At 38.9% G+C, this 8,635-nt stretch overlaps 1 pseudogene; it reads right to left on the reverse strand.

The window, feature by feature from the left end:
- Nucleotides 1–574: 574 nt before the first annotated feature.
- On the reverse strand, nucleotides 575–8,182 carry LOC101391648 (interstitial collagenase-like; annotated as a pseudogene).
- Nucleotides 8,183–8,635: the final 453 nt, after the last annotated feature.

Genomic DNA, 8,635 nt, shown 5'->3' on the forward strand with positions numbered 1-8,635 from the left:
CATTCACAAAGGACTTTCCATGTGCCAGTCACTGTTCTAACTGCTTTGAGTATACCGATTCATTTAATCTTCACAACAAATCTGAGAGGTAGGTCCTATCTTTATCTGCATTTTGCAAAACCCAATGGCTGTTTTAAATAATTATGAGTGGGTGCATCATTGGCATGAAAATAATAAGAACTTTTAACTGGAAAGGCTGCCGGTTGAATAGAGTTATGGGAGATTGGGACAGAGCAGACCACCCCTAAAGTGGCATCAACTCTAAAAATCTAATTCAAATTTTATCTTGGGCTCCACCCTCTGCTCTATCAAGGAGAAATGCTGTGGGAAGGAAGGTTCCTTTTGGATGCCTCTGCTTTTTATCTCCTTTTTAAACTCAATCCTGCAAGTCCCTTGCTTTCCAAGGACAGGTGTGGTGTGATAATAACAGGTAGGGGACTAAATGACGCTTGGCCTGCCTGCATCCATTTACAGAAGGACAATGGAGTTTCAGCACAATTTGAATATAATTTTAAAAGGCAACTCTCCTTCCTCTGGAGTGATCTGATGCCCTAAGATTTCCAAGGGTCTGTCTTTACCTCCAACACTTCTTGGCAACAAAGAAGCATGTCTGTTCAGTTTCCTCCTCATTTCTTCCTCCTTCCCTCTCAGGGAAGTCAAAGGAACTGCAGATGTCCCTGGGGTATCCGTACAGCATCTGATCCCCCTTAACGACACAGTATTTACCGCCTGTCAACCAAAAAATCGGCTATGAAAACAATTTGCCTAGGACTTTGGAAGACAGTAGGCAGGGTTTCCTCCAGACAGTCACTTCACAAGAAGTGGATGGAGAGTTTTATTCCAAAGTGAGGTTCACCTGAGTGAGGCTTTTCTCCTTAGTGTAATTGGCTCACTTCTCCAGCTGCACAGGGAGCGTGCATGGGCACGAGTGGTCCTGCGCGGGCCGGAGGGCAATGCACATGTCTACAGATTATTTCATCTGGCTGGAAGGCACCTCTGAGCTCTTGGCTAAGCTGCATCCCAACAAAGGATTTTGTATTTGTTCATTTAGTTTCTCCAAAATGTCAGTTCACCTTACATCATGAAGCTTGAGTGTCTCTGCACAAACATGTGTTACCCCCTCACAAAAGGCGGTTTGAAGCTTCATATATATAAACCCTCCTTATTTTCATGATATACACATTAGAGCTGTTTCAAGATTCTTTACTTATTTAAACTTTTAAAATTATTCATGTTACTTTGGTGATAGGATCAAGTGTCTTTATATCTTGCTCTTAAAAAAGCCAAACGCTTGAACATTTTTAAAGAGCTGAATGTTTAGTATAACATACATGAAGCCAGGGGTGGTTATTAGAATGTGATTGGATATGGCAGAATCCAAGCATTTTTTCCATCACGCACTGTAGCTCAGTCAATCAGTATAGACAGTGGGTGGGAGAAGCACTCCGTACCTCCCTTAAAATGATGATGCATATTGATAAACTCTCTCAGAAAACCAAAGAACAAATATTTGTGTTCCATTTCTTGTAAATGTGGCGTGTATACATATGTGTGTGTGTGTGTGTGTGTGTGTGTGGAGAGAGAGCGATCTCCAAGTAGAGATCTATATAGATATCTAGATATAAATATATATAATGACCCAGGCCAAATTTCCATGTATGTATGTTCCATTTCTTGTAAATGTGGCCTGAGTCAATATATAGATACAGATATATATAGATATAGACATAGATATAGATATAGATATAGATATAGATATAGATATAGATGATATGGAAAACTTGGCCTGGGTCAGCAGATAGAGAGAGATCTATATCTATACAAAGATATATACTATACTATAGATAGTTATCTATATCTATACCTGCATCTATATCTATATCTAGTAAATATGGTTGAGTCAACTCAAGCCACATTTATAAGAAATGGAACACTTATATATGGAAATTTGACCTGGGTCAATAACTATATCTATATCTACATCTATATCTGTATCTATCTTGATATATAGATATTTATGTATCTAGACAGTCAGGTGCTGCATAATGACATTTTGGTCAATGACAGATTGTATATGGTCCCATAAGATTAGTACCATATAGCCCAGGTGTGTAGTAGGCTATATCATCTAGGTTTCTGTAAGTACACTCTATGATGTTTGCACAAAAATGAAATCTCCTAACACGTGCATTTCTCAGAGTGTATCCTGGTTGACATATAGCTATCTAGATATTTGGATACTGACCCAGGCCAAGTTTCCATATATATAAAATTTATTTACATAATCAATATTTATATCACTATATCTAATCAATATATCTATATACATTGACACAGGCCAAGTTTTTATATATACATATACATATATATATAAAATTAACACACCCAGTAATGTGTAATGTGCTTAAAATACATACATAGTTTGCACTGAAAGTGAAGTTTCCTCATGCTAGTATCATAATCAATAGGTAAGAAAAGTTATGACTCCAGGCATTTGATATTTATCAAAAATTTTGGAGAAATAGACTATGTGAATTTCAATCACCATCATGGAACCACATGATTTCGTAGGTGAAACTGCTAGTTTCCAAGAGGAGTCCATAGATAAAAAGTACCTTACATCCCGTTAATTTTCAACCAAAAAACTGATGAAAAATCGAATTCATAAAAATATTGACAAATTAAACCAGAAGCTTTACCTTCAAAAAATAAGGTTTTATCTCTTTTAACAACTTCATAAGCAGCCTCAACTCCATTTGATGGTAATGCCCAGAAGTTAGAAATGAAATTGAGATTAACTGTTTTGTAGAAGGCATTTGTGCATATGAAGAACCTGATTTAAAAGAAAGTGAAGGATTTTATCTAACTGCCAGCAGTCTCTGGCTCACTTCCAGCTTTTCTTATCTCTGTAACACAAATCTAACATCCACAAAGGAGACAACTCCCAACATGCCAGGCCCTTACCTACATTATATATTTTCTCACAAAAATCCTACATGGAGGTAGATGAGAAGTTGAGGTCAAGTTGACTATGGGAGGCTAAAGGAGGTGTTAAAGGCTGATGAGAGGCAAAGGCTGCTCAGGCTAAACTCTTCCCTTTTATGATCTTTCAGCTGGGAGTTCTGCTGTGTTCATTTCACAGTCATAGGGACAAGGGTAATAGCACGGCACAGACTTCCACATGGGCTGACAGAAGTATTTCCAAAACTACAGAGGCCAAATGGAAGCATCATAGCAAGCCAGCCTTGGGAAATAATAAAGGATCGTACAAAGACTGAGGCATGGAAAGAACCTTTTTTGTCAGTCTCTGTAGCAGACACTGTTGATGCCCAGATCCTCTGGACTCACTGCCAAAGACACGTGCAGCTTTGGCAGACAGTCCCCGTAAATAGCTCCTAGTCATTGAGCTTTTCCCAGCCCCAGGAGCATGCTGGGCCAGTGCAGGGCCAGCCAAAGTGCTGCCTGGTTGATGCCTTCAGGAGCATCCCTCAAACAATCAGAGAAAAAGTTGGTGGAAAGCACCCCAGGTCACTTGCCCTTTGGTGGGACAATTCTGAAGGGTGTTCTATGAGTGCTTCAAAAGGTCTGAAGTGGGACTGAGCCCTTGTTGCCCACAGTGGTAAACCTGCTTATTGGTGCACCCCTTGTTGGCTCTGCTCCCTTATCTACCTCACTTCCTTACTCCCTGATCATGCCTCGTGGGATCACCTCCAAAGCAAACTATGTGCACCCAAATCCTTGTGTAAGTATTTGCTTCAGTCTTTCCCCTAAGTGGCTAAAGACCTTGTGGAAATCTGTGAACATATCCAGGTTTCAGTTTCCTCAAGGATGAAATGTCATGGTCACAGGGAACACTCTCAGTGGTCCCTTTTAGTGCCAAATTCCAGCTCTACCTGAACTTTTCCTGCTGAATGGAACATTTCCCTCACACAACTGTCTTAGGCTTTTCATGACATACTGAGAGCTTGTCATTAAAACAGAAGATGAAGGAAGGGAGGAAAGGAAGAAAGGAGAGTGAAGCAAAAGGGGAAGGAGGGAAAGAGGAGAGAAAAATTTAACATCTTCTAGTACTTATCCACGAATATCTATGTTTACCAGTACTAACGAAAGTGTATTGTAGCAATATCCATCATTGTCTTGCATTTTTATCTTGTGTAGATATTAACACGTAAGAGTAAAAGACACCAAACATTTTACAGGAGCTGGGAGACTTGCTGACTCCTTTCAAACTCCCAGCAATTTTCATCTTTTTGGGGATCACAACAATGAGGAATCATAGTGCTTTCCTTAACCTTTAAGGGATCAGTTTGGTGGGAAGAGGAGGCCAGTTCCTCATGTGTGAGGGGGACCTCAGCCTTTTTGAGCACACACTCTGCAGAAGGAGTTCTAGGATTCTGTTCCTCTCTGGAGGAATGTGACTGCCCACAGCTGCCCACAGGGCATCCTCATGAACTCTTGGGGATTCTCCTCACAAAGGCTTCTTCCCTCTTCTAGGCCTTTGGGGAAAAACAAACCCCTGTCAGGATCACAAGCTTTGGGGTGGCCATCTTTTCCAGGATGGAAGGGGAGATACATAGTGGCCTTCCAGGGCTCCAGGCTACATTGCCCACAGGACAGCGTAGAGATCTGATTTAAGGAGTGTTGTTCAGAAGAATCTATTTGTTCTAATTCGCTAACATATTTATCATCCTAGAGAGTGGAGTAGTGAAAGAATTGGAAGACCATTTCTTGCTCCATCACTAACAAGCCCGTGGTCTTCAACAAGGCGTCTTCTTTATGTCTGCCTAACTCTATACATTTGTATGTATTGTAGTGGTTGAGTGGGGGCCTTATAATACCCTTTACTTCATGAATTTTCTGAAGATTGAATGACTTATCTGTGATAAAAATTTTTGAAGAATAAGTAATTTTATGCAAATGCACTATTATCAAAATTATAAATTAAAAATATATTATTAAAGTAACATATAGCACATTTAGTAAAATGTCAGAACAACTTAAAAATATGTCAGTGTTAATGATGATTTTTTTCTTTTTTTTACCTGTCTTTAAAGAAGAACAATTCCCATGAATTTTGGTTACAGCATCAAATGTTAACTTGCTATCACAAGCTCATGGTATTTGTGGCTCTTTTGGCTAGATGGGATTTTTGGAAGGTCTTCAAAAAATAAATAAACATTCTGAAGTAAGGTTAAGTTGGCATATTATGTCAACACAAAAATGCTTTGAATGAAGGCTCTTTCTTAAAGGACACAGCAAATTATTTGAAACACATATATAGACCAATAATCTCTTGTCCAAGGTGCTTTTCTTTGTACTCACAATGTACGGCCTGGATGGCATTGATGTCCTTCTGAGACAGCAAGACATCGCCACAGTATATGTATCTGGGGTACATCAAAGGACCAATGTCGTCAATACGAGGTAGTCCAAGAGACTGGCCCAATTCATGTGCTGAAACATAATACAAGTTGTTGTATAGAAAGACCAACAAAACAGGTTTGCAGTTATTGGAATGCTGTTTTGAGGAACTCAAAAAGGAAGTATAAGTCTCCAAACTGCAAAAGATTTACCATTGACTTTGCACAAATTTGGTATGTATTTGTTGGTATGTCTGTGGGGTGTGTGAGTGTGTGTGTGTATGTGTGTGTGTGTGTGTGTGTGTGTGTGTTTAATGAAAGAAAGGAGAAGGCCTTTATTAATACTAAGGAGGGATGATTAAAATCTGAATTTCTGAGACTGGGCTAGTATAATTCCTGGAAAAAATCAACTGACAAAGAAAAATCCTAGCATTTATTAATAAATATCATAGTAAATAGCATTAAATAAGGTAGAAAAGTATCATATTTTAGAGGAATAATAGCATTCTATTAGCCTTTATTATTCTTTTTCCTGTTCATAAATCTTATATATGCTCACTTCTGAAAATTTGGATATTACAGGAAAGCACCCAGAAAAATTCCCCAAAATCACCTTGCTAAAGCTAACCAATTTTAAATTTTGGTATATAATTATATAGGCAACAATAAGATATGAAACATCCTCGTAATATTTTTAGAGTAACATATTTTTGTGAGTAAAATGATATTACTTGCAGAAATAATATTCTCTTACATTTTTACTAAATGAGACAAAAGAATTGCCATTGTCTTTCTAAGCAATTATAGTTTTAACAAAAGCTATGTTTATTAAAGTATTTAAGGCTCATTACAAAGTTGGTTCATTTTACTAAAAGCCTTCTTTTATATATTTATTTTTTTATTGAGGTAACGTTGGTTTATAACATTATATAAATTTCAGGTGTACATCATTATATTTTGATTTCTGTGTAGATAACATCATGTTCACCACCTAAAGACTAATTACAGTCCATCACTGTACACATTTGCCCTAATAACATTTTCACCCTCCTCCCTCCCACCTTCCCACAATCTAATCTCTGTATCTACATGTTTTCTTGTTGTTCTTGTTGTTGTTTTTATCTTCCACTTATGAGTAAAATCATGAGGTATTTGACTTTCTCCCTCTGACTTATTTCGCTTAGCATAATACCCTCATGGTCCATCCGTGTTGTCGTGAATAGCAAGATTTCATCTTTTTTATGACTGAGTAGCATTCCATTATATATATGTATACACCACATCTTCTTTATCCATTTATCCATTGATGGGCACCTAGGTTGTTTCCAAATATTGGAAAAACCATTCTTTTAGATCAAACAAAAAATGTTACATTAAACCATGAAAGGGAAAAATAAAGAGAGGAAGAATTTGTTGATTCACTTCTGAAATTATTGGTCCCTGTTTCTTCTTCATCAAAATGAACATCTCCTCCAATTCCTCCTTCTGGTAGGAACACATGAGCAAACCCACCCCCAGTTCCGTTAAAAGGAGAGTTGTCACCATGATCTGTGAGAAACACAATGCAGCAAAGACAAATCCCTGTTTCTGCTTAGGCTTACCCAGGAGAGATGAGAGCAGGAACAAGAAGCCAAAAGGTGTTCTTCCTCTGTGAGGCTTCCCATCTTCAGCCCATAAAATCAACAACCCTTATGTATGGAGACATTCTGACAGCAAAGCTGAGCGGATCTGGGACCAGCAGGAGGTGAGATTCAGAATGGTTTTGGGAGACAAGAAGAGCTTACCTCTCCAGACAAAACAGAGCTTTGTGTCTGCTTCACTCTCAAAGACCTTAGTGAAGGTCAGGACTGAGGCATTACTCCAGAGTTCAAAGGCTTTCTCAGTCATGTGGCCCACATCCTCTCGAGGCAAATCTGGTGTGTAGGGTTTGATCTCTAATTGAAACAGGGAAGACAGAGACACATTGGACCTCATTTCTTACGGTTCTGGTGGGAAATAGTGTTCTCACTCTGGTACTCACTCTGGTTACCCATAGGTCAGGTGTGTGTTCTCCCAATAAGAGTTCCCCTGAGTGAGTTTAAACTGAGCCACGTCAGGCACCCCACATCTGGGCTGCTTCATCACATTCAGGGTTTCAGCATCTGGCTTCCCAGTCACCTCAGCCCAAAGAATTCCTGCATTTGCTTCAGCTTTTCAACCACTGAACCACTGATTCTCTGCCTTTCACATTTGTTGGTCCCAGTCTTCAAGTTGTAGTAGTTTTGTAGGTGTTTCTGATAAAGAAAAAAATATTGAAACGCTGGATGTGAAATCTTTCTCATTTTTCTGAAAATTCTCAGCATTTCACTGTGATGACAGAATAGCTCTTTTACCTTAAAAATTTAGCACAAAGAGGAAAAAAGGTTGTCTGCTTCTGCAACGATTTCATAGCTTTTATTGTGCTTACCGTTGGTGGAGTAGGAGTAAACATGCTTGTTAAGTCTGCTTTACTTTGAAGTCAGTGTTAACGTAGTCAGGCCTGCATATTTTTCTTTTGGTTCTTTCTATCTCTATCTTCTAAAAACCTCTATGGATAGTAAGTTGATTTTTGCTTTTGTTATGAGGGGACCTGTTTTTGACAAAATAGTTATCCCAGAATGAATCCCAAACTTGCTTGAACTCCTACCCCTTGACTTTGGAAAAATGAGACTGTAATGCTCTTGCATTTTTATCTTGTGAAAATCAGCATTTACCTGGACCATCTCCATATCTTACTCTTGTCTTTCTGAAGTTTCTGGAAAGCCATGAGACCCACTGTCTCAGAGCAGCAGAGGAAGGCTGGGCATGCTGGCCTCCATCTTCCTTCTCAGCTGAAGGTAACTGACGGCTCCCTACCTCCTGCTGCTCCAGAATCTCAGCTTGCAGGCTCCCCCTGTATGTAGGGTCCTTGCATCCCAAGAAAACCAAAAGCTGTCTGACTCACATCTGACAACATCCTCTTCATTTTCAATGTGTGGTCTCAATGTTCAAATTGTTACATAAAGCAGATTAATCATTTTTTTTGTCTTTGCAATCTCATGATTATCATCAAAGGGGACATCAACAAAGAGACACACTCCATCCCACACAGTTGTGGTCTCTTATTAATTCTGTGCTATCTTAAGAAAGGCCCTTAGTATCTACACTGTAATGTATAACTCACTGAGCCCTCCATGAACTTTTAAAAAATTAGACTTTACTACTTAATTCCGCTGGTCCTGAACTGCTCCTGGGTTCTACGTGCACTTTCTGCCAGA

This window comes from Ceratotherium simum, chromosome 7 (assembly GCF_057802395.1).
Source record: "Ceratotherium simum simum isolate JZ-2026a chromosome 7, ASM5780239v1, whole genome shotgun sequence".
Classification (NCBI taxonomy): Eukaryota; Metazoa; Chordata; class Mammalia; order Perissodactyla; family Rhinocerotidae; genus Ceratotherium; species Ceratotherium simum.